This window comes from Papio anubis, chromosome 3 (genome assembly GCF_008728515.1).
Source record: "Papio anubis isolate 15944 chromosome 3, Panubis1.0, whole genome shotgun sequence".
Taxonomy (NCBI): Eukaryota; Metazoa; Chordata; class Mammalia; order Primates; family Cercopithecidae; genus Papio; species Papio anubis.
Window position 1 is genome coordinate 146,024,058 of NC_044978.1, and position 12,350 is coordinate 146,036,407.

At 39.6% G+C, this 12,350-nt stretch overlaps 1 protein-coding gene across 9 annotated transcripts in view; it reads left to right on the plus strand.

Moving 5' to 3' along the window:
* RBM47 (RNA binding motif protein 47) overlaps positions 1–12,350 on the plus strand; it is a 205,635-nt gene that overhangs the window by 136,818 nt on the left and 56,467 nt on the right. The window lies entirely within an intron of this gene.

Consider the following 12,350-nt stretch of genomic DNA (forward strand, 5'->3'; position numbering starts at 1 on the left):
TTGAGAAACAAAGCTTTCCATTTTGACAAAGGCCAATTTCATTATTTTTTCTTTTACTGCTTGTGTTTATCATATTTGAAACGTGTCATATCTAAAAGGCTGCTGCCTACCTGAACTAAGGTCATGAAGATTTATACCCATGTTTTCTTCCAAGAGTTTTACCGTTTTAGCTCTTATTAGGTGGTTGATCTATAATGATTTAATTTTTGTATATGATATGAATGAGGGGTCCAACTTTATTCTTTTGCATTGTGGATATCCAGTTATTAAAGCATAATTTCTTCAAAAGACTATTCCCATCAAATAGTCTTGGCACCCTTGTCCAGAATGGATTGACCACACGTGTATGTTTTGGGTTTTCTCCCCTGAACTCTCATTTTGAATCCATTGTCTTATGGTCATCCTTATGCCAGTACCATGCTGCCCACCCTCCCCGCACCTTATGGTTTTCCCCTAAGATTTCCACATCCTATATACACTGTCTTGTTTACTGTAGCTTTGTAGTAAATTTTGAAACCTGGAAGGGTGAATCCTTGAGCTTTGTTCTTTTTCAAGTTTGTTTTGGCTATTCTGGGCCCCTTGAATTTCTCTATGAATTTTAGGATCCATTTGTCAATTTTTTTCCGAAAAACTAGCTGAAATTTTGATGGGAATATTGTGTTGACTCTGTAGATAAGGTGGAGGAGTACTGTCGTTTTAGCAGTGTTAAGTCTTCTATTCATGAACAAGCAGTGTCTTTCCATTTATGTAGATTTTTTTTTCTGTTTTTTTTTTTTTTTTTTTTTTTTTTTGTGAGACAGAGTCTCACTTGTCAGGCTGGAGTGCAGTGGCGCGATCTTGCCTCACTGCAACTTCTGCCTCCCAGGTTCAAGTGATTCTTGTGTCTTGGCCAGGTGCCACCATGCCCAGCTAATTTTTGTATTTTTAATAGATGGCCTAGATCTTTGATTTCTTTGAACAACGTTTTGTAGTTTTAACACTTGTATTATTTTTGATGCTATTGTAGATGAAATTGCTTTGTTAATTTTATATTTTAGTTTGTTCATTGCTCGTGGATAGAAATTTATCATTGATTTTTCTATATTGCTTTTATGTCCCACAACCTCGTTGAACTTGATTATTAGTTCTAATAATTTTTTAATGGATTCCTTAGGTTTTTGCATATAATTGACTGTGTCATCTATGAATATAGTTTTATTTCTCCCTTTCCTGTATGGATCCCCTTTCTTTTTTTTCTTTTTTTTCTCCTAATTATCCTGGCTGGAAACAAGTACAGCGTTGCATATAGAAGTTATGAGAGTTCACATCCTCATTGCTGTTCCTATGGGAAGATCATTCAGTCTTTTCCACATTAAGTGTATTAGTCACGGGTTTTTTGTAGATGTTATTTATCAGATTGAAGAAGTTCCCTTCTGCTTTAATATGTTGATAGTTATGAAAGGTTGGTGCGTTGTATCAAATGCTTTTCTGGGATCTATTCAGATTATTGTGTATAGTTTTTGTCTTTTGTTGATATGGTGTATTGCATTGATTGATTTTAATCTGTCAAGCTATCTTGCATTTCTGGGATAAATCAGACTTGGTCATGTTGCTGAATTCAGTTTGTTAGTATTTAGTTGTGTATTATTAAAAAGTCCAAATGCATAAGATGTGTTGATTTGTCGTTTTCTTATATCTTTGTCTGTATTTTGTATGCCTATAATACTGGCCTCATTGGGAAGTGTTCTAGTCCTTTCTATTTTTTGGAAGAATTTGTGAAGGATTGTTGGTAATTAGACTTTAAAACATTTGATAGAATCCTCCAGATAAGCCATCTGTTCTTGGGCTTTTCTTTGTGGAAAACGTCTGTGATACAAATTCAGTGTATTTACTTATACGTCTATTCAGGTATTCTATTTCTTCTTGAGTCTATTTTGGCCCTTTGCATCTTTCTAGGAATTTCTCCTCTACATGTGGGTGTTCTAATTTGCTGGCATACAATTGTTCATAGTATTTCTTTGCTATCCTTTTTATTTCTAGAAGATCAGTAGTGATGTCACTTCTCTTATCCCTGAGTTTAGTAAGTTGAGTCTTTTCATTGCTTTGTCGTTCTAGCTAGTGGTTTGTCAATGTTGTTGCTCTTTTCAAAGAACCAACTTTTGGTTTTATTAACTTTTATTTTGTTTTTATAGTCTGTATTTGCTTTATTCCCATCTAAATTGTTATTATTTCCTTCCTTAATCTGTTTCAGATTTATTTTGCTCTTCTTTTTTCTGGTTTCTTAAACTGAAAGCTTAGATTGTTTACTGTATTTTAACTGTTACCCCCTTTCTCCCAAGCTCCATTTTACAGGACAGTTTGTGAATATGAATGACCAATGCTGAAACAGTCAGGGCATGCAAATTTTCTGCTTTGAGGACAGAGTTAACAGGGCAACTGAATACATGTCGAGGGTATACAGAGTAAAACTGACACACAGCTCTTTCATTATGGTGCAGTCCAGATAGCATTGTGATTCTGGGGCAAAAACTTGGGCTCTGGGGTTTGGGAACCTGGATGTGAATTCTGCATCTGCCACCTAATAGTTGTGAGACTTTGAACACTTATTTAATCTTTGTAAGCCTCAGTTTCCACATCTACAAAACAGAAAGATAATTAGTACCTCATAGGGTTGTTGTGAGGATTAAATGAAATAGCATATGTGAAGCACCCAGAACTGGTGGTAACAACTGTTGAATAAAGAGTAAATATTCTCATCTTGTTGTTAGGTCAGATGGGCCTTTGCTTAGTCAACTCCATGTAAAGTAGCTACAGAGCTTGTTGTTGTGTTTCCATTAGTTTGTACCTCTTTGCCAACCATCTATGAACTCACCTGTATGTACTACCAGGGTGGACCTCACCTGCATTTGCTACCAGGTGCTGAGATACACTTCTCACTGTGGTTGCAAAGCCCAGGATGTTATTTCCAAATGAGCTTTTTTCTCAGACCATTTGCAGGCCTTGCTTATTTGATCATCCACCCATATTATAATGGTGATATGAGAACAAATGATGGTATGAGAATAAAATATTTTCCTAAACAAATTTGAGACATGCTCGGGGTGGAAGTACCATAAATTATGAAAATGGTACTCACTGAAAAGTTCTAATTTTCATTTTATAGCATCTCAAGTTCTCCCCCCACCTCCTTTTTTTTCCCCCTGCTTTTTTTTTTTTTTTCTTTTGAGACAGTCTCGCTTTGTCACCTAGGGTGGAGTGCAGTTGTACAATCTCGGCTCACTGCAGCCTCTGCTCACTGCAGCCTCTGCCTCCTGGATTCAAGTGATTCTCGTATCTTAGCCTCCTGAATAGTGGGGATTACAGGTGCATGCCACCACACCAGCTAATTTTGTAGTAGAGACCGGGTTTCACCATGTTGGCCAGGCTGGTCTTGAACTCCTGATCTCAGGTGATCCACCTGCCTTGGCCTCCCAAAGTGCTGGGATTTACAGGTGTGAGCCACCACGCCCAGCCTCTCTCTCTATCTCTCTCTCTCTCTCTCTCTCTTTCCCTCACCCCTAACTCTTATTAATCCCTTTCATCCGAAGCTTCACTAAAGAACAGAAAGGATGTGCATTCCTTTTTTTCCCCTCCTCTGGCCCTGTAGGTACAGAGAAATTACAAAATGCTAGACTATATATAGGGGGAAAGTGAGAAAAATTCACTAGCATATAAATGGATAACCAGCTTTCTTTGGTATATCCATCAACATGAATTTTATCCAAGTAGATTTATTTTTTTGGAAGACTAAATTTAGTGGGAATAATCAATAATATATTAATAATAATTAAATTTGATTTATCTCTTCATACTTTGGGCTTGCTATTCTTATTCTTCGTGTAGCTATGCTTACGAAGTGTTATGCCAGGACGTGAAAGGTGAGCACAAAGGGGTTGACTAGTTGACTGTCTGGTTTTTGATAAAAAAAGAAATGATGAGGCCAGGCATGGGGGCTAACGCCTGTGATCCCAGCACTTTGGGAGGCCAAGGCGGTGGATCACTTGAGGTCAGGAGTTCAAGACCAGCCTGACTAACAAGGTGAAACGCTGTCTCTACTAAAAAATACAAAACTTAGCTGGGCATGGTGGTGTGCACCTGTAGACCCAACTACTTGGGAGGCAGGAGAATCGCTTGAACCTGGGAGGTGGAGTTTGCAGTGAGCCGAGATCACGCCACTGCACTCCAGCCTGGGTGACCGAGTGAGACTCCGTCTTTAAAAAAGGAAAAGGCAAGAAAAGAAATGATGATGTAGAGCTGAAATTACTAACATCAGATGGAGGAGTCCTTGAGGAAAATCTGAGTTCCCAAGACCTGATTCCTCTGGGGTCTTTTTTGTCACTTTCAGTTCCATCTGCCAATCCCCAGTGAAGGCTCCACTGAGTCTCAAAGATCTAACAGATGACCCTTGACCATCCTAAGGTTGCTCATGTTGTCTCTCCCTCTTGGGGGAGCACAGATAATAATTTTTTCATGGCTACTGAAATCTTAGGACTCTTTCACTCCGGTGAGTGCTTAAAGAAATAGTAGCCTTGACTTCAGGATCCAAAATAAACCTGAATCCTTGTGAGTATCTAGACAACAACTGTAGAAAACAGCAACAATCAGAGATCACCTGACAGTTAAGAACTGGCTAAAAATGTTTGCACATTACCAAGATCAAGCAACATAAATTACCCAGAGACATAGAATAAATGCTGCATAAATGCCTTTGTTATTAAATAGGATGTGTGTTCTGTTGAATCCTAGTCACATGGGGGAAGTCCTTCTGCCTGAACTTCTAAATTTATAGGAATCACAGTCAATGTTTCTCAATCCATGTGCCCTCTACCCAACCCTCACCCCATTTCCTCTAAAGATCCTCTACTGGGGGGAAGATTTTACAACTTCCATTTAAATCTGTGATGGAGTTTCGCCATATTGACCAAGCTGGTCTCGAACTCCTGACCTCAAGTGATCCACATTTTTTTTATATCAGTAAACATTTTTGCTGATATAGTAGGACTCACTGTTTTGATTTCTATCTATTTTAATCAGACAAAGTTTGATTTGAATAAAGTTGAACTATTTTCTTTTTTTTCTTTTTTTTTTTTTTTTTTTTTTTGAGACGGAGTCTCGCTCTGTCGCCCAGGCTGGAGTGCAGTGGCCAGATCTCAGCTCACTGCAAGCTCCACCTCCCAGGTTTACGCCATTATCCTGCCTCAGCCTCCCAAGTAGCTGGAACTACAGGCGCCTGCCACCTCGCCCAGCTAGTTTTTTGCATTTTATTTAGTAGAGACGGGGTTTCACTGTGTTAGCCAGGATGGTCTCGATCTCCTGACCTCGTGATCCGCCCGTCTCAGCCTCCCAAAGTGCTGGGATTACAGGCTTGAGCCACCGCGCCCAGCCTGAACTATTTTCATGTTTATTCATCATAGAATTTTGTTTTTCTGCAAACTGCCTGCTCATATCTTTGCTCATATGTATTGTGTTGTATTTTTCTTGTTGATATGGAAGCACTCTGGCATATTAAGGAAATTGACTCTTTAATGACACACTCCTAATTGTAGTTTGTCTTTGATTTTGTTTTAATAAATGTTTTAAAATTCCATTTAATGCTGAGTTCTTGGGAAAAGAAAAAGAGTGATTGGGACCAATGTTGAGTTCAATTTGAAATTCAGATAAATAATCATTTTCTTCCTTAGCTACTGTATTTAGTTTCTAAACTCTCCACACTAAGCTCTTTTTTTTTTTTTTTTTTTGGAGAGACAGGGTCTTGCTGTGTTGTCCAGGCTAGAATGAAGTGGCCCAAACATGGCTCACTACAGTTGGACCTTCTGGGCTCAGGCAGTTCTCCCACCTCAGACCTCCAAGTAGCTGGGACTACAGGCGCATGCCACCATGCCAAGCTAATGTTTGTATTTTTTTCTTTTTTTTGTTTTTACAGATGGGCTTTTGCCATGTTGCCCAGGCTGGTCTCAAACTCCTGGACTCAAGCAATCCGCCCACCTCGACCTCCCAAAATGCTAGGATTACATGAGCGAGCCACCCTGCCTGGCCTATTTTCTCTTTATAACAGTATATTCTCATAGTAGTGTTTTGTCCCAATTTTTAAAATTGTTTATTTGAGTACTTATTCAGAATCATGACTGACACTATCGTTTTCATTAACGCATCAGATCAAAGTAGTTCTCATTTAATTCTTATAGTAATTTCACCTGGAACTTGGGGACTGGTAATTTTAGCATTGGCGTTTCTAAAAACATACTGTGATAAGCTGCTCCATCACCATTTATTTGGTTTCTTTGTCTGTAAAACTAAAGCCAGAGAAACGAGGTGCTTGACAAAGCATTGAGGTGTCAAGGGGGCACATACAGATTTCAAATTGGAATCTTGAAACAAACATGGTAGGAGAACAGAAGAGGATCCCATCTGCATATTCTTAACCACTTAGATACAGCAGCTGTCAATTTGGCTTTCCTTTATCCTGACTTTCCAGAGTTGTTCACCAAACAGGTAACAAGATTGAGCTTTAAGTCTTTATTTCATAATGATTCTTCATAAGTTAAATTATCTTATTATGACTTATGGCTCCATGTTGTAAGTAAATAGTCATTTGACCAACTGTTTGGAATTCTTGTCAATAACAATTGCTGAGCACCCATGTTAGTGAATTTCTGTGTGTGTGCACAGGGTGGAGAGAAAAGGTTGAGAGCAAATACCTTGGGTATACTTTGTAAGGAACCATAATCAGCTTGTCATGCAAACATATGACAACTGTGCAAACAAACATTTTTTACAAGACAGTCTTAACAAAAACAACAAAAAAGAAAAAGAAAACAACAACAACAAAAAAAACAAGAGACAGTCTTAAACTTTGTATATAAGCTTTAATTTTCAAATGTAGAGTCAGAAGCGTTGCTGTTTAGGCAATGTGATGAAACAGGAATCAGGTTTGATCCCAAATGACAAATACACAATTGCCGAATATCTAGAAAAGAAGAAATGCTAAAGTGGTCTGGCAGTGAGTAAAGTTGTGTTGAAAAAGATAGATACCTGGATTAAAAAAAAGTCCTTTTGGGGGAAGGTCATTCAAGAGGAGAGTTACAAAGGAAAATAAGAATCTGGTAGATAGAGAAGGAAGGAAGGTAGCCTTGGAGATTTTTTGTGTGGGTGTGTATCTGTTGAGGTTGAAGGGAACAAAGAGAAATTATGCAGTGATTTGTAATCATAAGTTAACCAGAGATTTGCAGCTCATGATCAAAAGCCTGCAATGTTATGGATGACCAAGGATCACCTCAAATTCCCTTCATGGGAGTAACATGATCCCAACCATACCTAAGGAAAATGGTTCTTCCTACTGCTTTCAGGACAGTTAGTGGGGAAAGATGTCAGGTAGGAAACCCAACGGGTGGGCGTGGGAGGTTGTGCATGGTTAGTGCTGAACTAAATCAGGAAGAAAGGGAAAGAAAAGAATTGGCAGAATGTAATGATGGGTGGAAATGGAGAGAATGAGGGACAGAACAAATAGGTTCATTTTATCAAATCATTAAAGTTTTGCTGATCAAAGTAACATATGTTACAGATATTTAACATACATGTATTATATATGTATTTTAATCACCCGTATTCATATTCTTACTATCCAGAGACAACCACTGTCAATATTTTGTTATATTTTTCTTCATTTGATTACTATGGTATCAGTAGAAATTGCACTGTACATAAAGTTTTTCTCTACTCTCTTTTTTCTTAAGCTCATATATTGTGAACCTTTACTCATGACATTAAATTCTTCATAAATGTAATTTTTAGTGGCTGGTGTGTCACCATTTATTTAACCATTCCTATAAGGATTGTTTCTCAATGTATTATAAAGAATTTTGAGGTGAACATGATTTTTTCTTATTTCTTAAGGATAGATTTATAATAACATCATTGCTAAGCAAAAAGAAACATTTCCAAGCTCTTCGAATACACTATGCAATTTCATTTTTAGAAGAGTTTTGATGTTTTCATACTTGTCTTACTGAAGTGTGACACTTAATCACTATTCATTAAGTATTTTAGCTAATTTTATTGGTTGATTAAAAAGTGATATTGTATTGTATTGTATTGTATTTTTGTTCTTTTGAGACGGAGTCTTGCTGTGTCACCCAGGCTGGAGTGCAGTGGCACGATCTCAGCTCACTGCAACCTCTGCCTCCCGGGTTCAAGCAATTCTCCTGTCTCAGCCTCCCGAGTAGCTGGGATTTCAGGCCTGAGCCACTGCACCCGGCTGCACACCAGTGATCTTAAAAAAACAGAAAAGCTGATCACATCACTTCTCTGCTCAGAATCCTCCAATCAACCAAGGAGAACCTGAAGTCCTCGCCTGGGTGTTATAACGCTCCTGTCTGACCCCTGCCTGTCTCGCTCCCTCTGCTTCCACTGCCCCGCCCCTTTCTTGCTGTTCTCTTCTTCAGGGACTCCTCTGCCTGTCACCATCCAATCTTCAGGGTCTAGAACAAAGCCACACATAGTAGGATCAATAGCCATTGGTGAACAATTGAGTGACTCTTACAACCAATTCAAAATTGAATGCCTTGCCAAGTTACCATTTGCTCATGAAAATCAGGCTCATTGTGTCTAAACGATTTGCTTCACTAGCATTTTATGTTGTTCTTTTTCCTGAGCTTATACTCCTCACTAATTTTAGCATCCCATCTAAACTGATCAGCCTTGCAGTTGACCTTTTAAAGAGGTTCTTGTGTTTCTGATTTCACCTGTAATCATTAATAGTGTAACCAGTTTTTATAGATCCATCACAGCTGAAGTTTTAGTGTTTGATTTTTTTTGAATAATTTCAATTACTTCCATATTGCTTTCAAATTTCTTTGATGTATCTACTTTTATTTTTCAAAAAATAAGAGCTCCCTTTTCAAAGTGGTAAAAGAATATGTCGAATAGGTAACTAGGCTTAAATAAGAACTGAACCCCAAGGTCTTAAGAAGAAAATTTTTCAAAGCTTTTCAGACTCCATGTAACTCATTTAGTAACTTGCCAGCTTATCAAGCCCCTGATAAGATTCCGTTTCCTGGCTGATCATAAAATATGTCTAAAGTTTATTCCAATTTTAGGAATGCTCAATTCTTGAAATAAGGAACATTCTTCAGGAAAGAGGTGTTTTACTTTTTAAATCACAAAGTAAACAATTACAGAGAATATATATTTTGAAGTATAGGGCTTTGTGATTGCCTCTGTTTGCAGCTTGATGCAATTGTAAATAAGAATGCATGCTAGGCCAGGTGCTTACACCTGTAATCCCGGCACTTTGGAAGGCTAAGGCAGGTGGATCACCTGAGGTCAGGAGTTCAAGACCAGCCTGGCCAACATGGTGAAACCCCGTCTCTACTAAAAATACAAAAATTAGCCGTGTGTGGTGGCGTGCACGTGTAGTCCCAGCTACTCTGGAGGCTGAGGTCTTTGCACTTCCCCAGGGCTTGAGTACATCTCAGGATGTTATAGAAAGTGCTCCTTAAACACCAATTGGAATGGAAGAGCATAGTACTTGATAAATCCAGAACTTAGGGGATTTAGGCCGGGCGCGGTGGCTCACGCCTGTAATCCCAGCACTTTGGGAGGCCGAGGCGGGCGGATCACAAGGTCAGGAGATCGAGACCACGGTGAAACCTCGTCTCTACTAAAAATACAAAAAATTAGCCGGGCGCGGTTGTGGGCGCCTGTAGTCCCAGCTACTCGGGAGGCTGAGGCAGGAGAATGGCGGGAACCCGGGAGGCGGAGCTTGCAGTGAGCTGAGACCCGGCCACTGCACCCCACCCGGGGAAAAAAAGGAAAACCCCTTTAAAAAAAAAAAAAAAAAAAAAAAAAAAAAAAGAACTTAGGGGATTTTTGTGGCAATTTTGAGGAAATTATTAAGATATCATTTGATTATTAAAGAGTAAAACTCACAGAATACTTGGCAAAACCACATGCTTCCTGAGCCCTTGTTAACCTGACTGCCTTGTTCCTCCTGGCTCAGGAGGAAAAATAGCTACTTTTCACATTATGACAATGTAGCTGGCTTTTCTCTAGCGAGTGGAACAAAAGGCTACAATGTTACACATGATTTGTGACTTGCTGATAGCTGTCCTCTCTCTACCAGCATTCAATGTTTATTCTGAACTTTCTCTTTTTAAGATTAAGAAGTCTGTTAAAACTACCACAGAATCTATGAGGTAAATACTGATAATTACTTAGCTTATCAGATGCTACATTTTGCTATGTTAGAGGGACAGACAGAAAGGGATGGCCATGAAATCTAGCAGGTTTCAAAGAATTAATGGAGAGTGCTGCCTCAGATAGAGGAAGGGCTTAGAGAGAAAATGTGAAGAGAATTCTCTTTAGATTCAAATTAAATTTTGTGGCTTTCTTAAGTTATGCTTTCATTCATCGAACATTAAAGGGTTTCCTACTTAGCTCCAAAGATGTCATCTCAAAGTTCCAAAGTTTCTCTGGTTTAGTACAGAAATTCCTGTCCCTGGCAGGCTGACAGAGCAGCAAGGTGAAACATGGTAGGTAGATAGAGAGGTAGCTAATTAGGAGGAAAGAAAGAAGATTATCTACTTAGCTCACGGCGGTAATGTATGATGTCTAAGAGCCAGAATGCCTAGGTTTAGCATCCCATCTTCACTTCACTATTTGCTGGCTGTTGGTCTTGGAGCAATTACTTTATTTCTTGTTTTCTCATCTATAAAATGGAGATGAGACTGGGTGCCGTGGCTCATGGCTGTAATCCTAACACTTTGGGAGGCCAAGGCGGGTGGATCACCTGAGGTCGGGAGTTCGAGACCAGCCTAACCAATGTGATGAAACCCTGTGTCTACTGAAAATACAAAAATTAGCCAGGCATGGTGGTGGACACCTGTAATCCCAGCTACTCAGGAGGCTGAGGCAGGAGAATCACTTGAACCCGGGAGGTGGAGGTAGCAGTGAGCCGAGATTATGAAACTGCACTCCAGCCTGGGCAGTAAGAGTGAGACTCCGTCTCAAAAAAAAAAAAAAAAAAAAAAAAAAAAAAGGAGATGATACTAGTACCTGCCTCAACCATGTATGGGGATTGCATGTGTTAATATATGTGAAATGCTTAAAAGAGTACCTGGTGAAGGAAAGGGGCTGTGTATAGGAGTTAGCTACAGTTATTTTATTACAGATGGAGGTGATGAATTGAAGTGGCTGCCTCCCACATGTACTCTTGTCAGTGTTGGATGTAGCAGACATGGGTGCTTGAGGTCTGTGGGCTTCATGACTGCCCATTACACAAGAAAGTAGGGAACACAGACTGATTGTGCTTTGGTGATAAATTTAAATTTATATTATCCTGAAAAAGGTTGATCCCCACCCACTCTCATCCCTTCCTTCTTCCTCTTTGAGTCAGTCTCGCCCCATCAGCGAACCTTTCTAAGGGATAGGGATTTGGTCCAGTAGGTGAGCACTCAGGGTGGGCCCAAAGACTGTGATTTAAAGCGGGTAGAGGGAATGGGAATAAGACGGAGTGAGGGTGAATGGAGATCCCAGAGCAGCACACAGCCTAGCCATTTTAAACTGTCTGAAGTTCCTGCAAACTCGAGAAAGACATGGGAAATCAGGTTTGCTTCAAAATCATTATCCAAAAGCATTATGTTTTCTCTTGGATTTTTTTCTGTAGTTCCTGTACCAGGATCCTACCACTTTATTTGAGATGGCAGCTGCCTTGCCTATTTTCTTTCTTTCTTTCTTTCTTTCTTTCTTTCTTTCTTTCTTTCTTTCTTTCTTTCTTTCTTTTCTTTTCTTTTTTTTTTTTTTTTTGAGACGGAGTTTCACTCTTGTTGCCAAGGCTGGAGTGCAATGGCACGATCTTGGCTTACTACAACCTCTGCCTCCCGGGTTCAAGTGATTCTCTTGCCTCAGCCTCCTGAGTAGCTGGGATTACAGATGCCTGCCATCATGCCCAGCTAATTTTTAAATTTTTAGTAGAGACAGGGTTTTACCATGTTGGCCAGGCTGGTCTCGAACTCATGACCTCAGGTGATCTGCCCGCCTTGGCCTCCCAAAGTGCTGGGATTACTGGTGTAAGCCACCGCACCCAGCCTGCCTTGCCTGTTTTCACATAGAATAGCCACTAGCATGTAAGCAAGAAGTACTTGATATATAATTTTTTTTTTTTTTTTTTTTTTTTAGATGGCAGTTCTCACTCTGTTGCCGAGGCTGGAGTGCAGTGGTGCAATCACCGCTTACTGCAACCTTGACCTCCTGAGCTCAAGCGATTCCCCTACCTCAGCCTCCTGAGTAGCTGGGACCACAGGTGTGCACCACCACACCTGGCTAAGACATGTGAT